The 1,053-nt window shown below is 52.2% G+C and overlaps 1 protein-coding gene across 1 annotated transcript in view; it reads left to right on the top strand.

The window, feature by feature from the left end:
* Window positions 1-1,053, top strand: part of VAC14 (Vac14, PIKFYVE complex component) — a 36,536-nt gene that overhangs the window by 34,575 nt on the left and 908 nt on the right. The window lies entirely within an intron of this gene.

The following is a 1,053-nucleotide window of genomic DNA, read 5'->3' as shown; positions in this document are numbered from 1 at the left end:
GGGCTGCCATCTTTGTGTAAGTTCTGGAGGAGGCTGGCCTCCTTACCACAGCTGGTAACCCTTTTTATGCCACATGGCCAATGCCAGGGGGGGAGGTGATATATGGGCAGATGCTCTGCAGAGCCTGGCAACACCAGAGCATCAGCCTGTAATCCTCTGCCAGTGGCCCCTGAGCAACCGTAACCCTTTCCTGCCCAAAAAATACTGGAGGGGGGGGGAGCTTAACCCTTCCCAGACAATGCCAGAGAGGACGGGGGAGCATTTCCCTTCCCATACAACTCTGGAGACGATGGGGGACAGAACCCTTTCCTTCCCATACAATGCTGGAGACGATGGGGGAGCGTAACCCTTTCCTTCCCATACAATGCAGGAGATGATGGGGAGCGTAACCCTTCCCTTCCCATACAATGCTGGAGATGATGGGGGAGCGTAACCCTTTCCTTCCCATACAATGCTGGAGATGATGGGGGAGCGTAACCCTTTCCTTCCCATACAATGCTGGAGATGATGGGGGACAGAACCCTTTCCTTCCCATACAATGCTGGAGATGATGGGGAGCATAACCCTTTCCTTCCCATACAATGCAGGAGATGATGGGGGACAGAACCCTTCCTTCCCATACAATGCTGGAGATGATGGGGGAGCATAACCCTTTCCTTCCCATACAATGCAGGAGATGATGGGGGACAGAACCCTTTCCTTCCCATACAATGCTGGAGATGATGGGGGAGCATACCCCTTCGTTCCCATACAATGCTGGAGATGATGGGGAGCATAACCCTTCCTTCCCATACAATGCTGGAGATGATGGGGGACAGAACCCTTTCCTTCCCAGACAATGCTGGAGAGGACAGGGGGAGCTTAATCCTTCCCTAGTGAGACAATGCAGAGAGAGATGCCGGGAACTTAACCCTTCCCTGCCTAGACAGGTTGTAAAGGAACATTGACTGCAGAGCACAACGTGTCATTGTAAGGAAATTTCAACCTGTGTAGTGGGATGGAGAGAAAACTCGGGACACACAGTAACAAGACCCGATAAGAGCTCATTCATTA

This window comes from Nanorana parkeri, unplaced genomic scaffold (assembly GCF_000935625.1).
Source record: "Nanorana parkeri isolate BGI_ZX_2015 unplaced genomic scaffold, ASM93562v1 scaffold2766, whole genome shotgun sequence".
In the NCBI taxonomy this organism is placed as follows: domain Eukaryota; kingdom Metazoa; phylum Chordata; class Amphibia; order Anura; family Dicroglossidae; genus Nanorana; species Nanorana parkeri.
The sequence above is the reverse complement of the archived record's forward strand: the minus strand, read 5'-3'. Positions and strand labels throughout refer to the sequence as shown.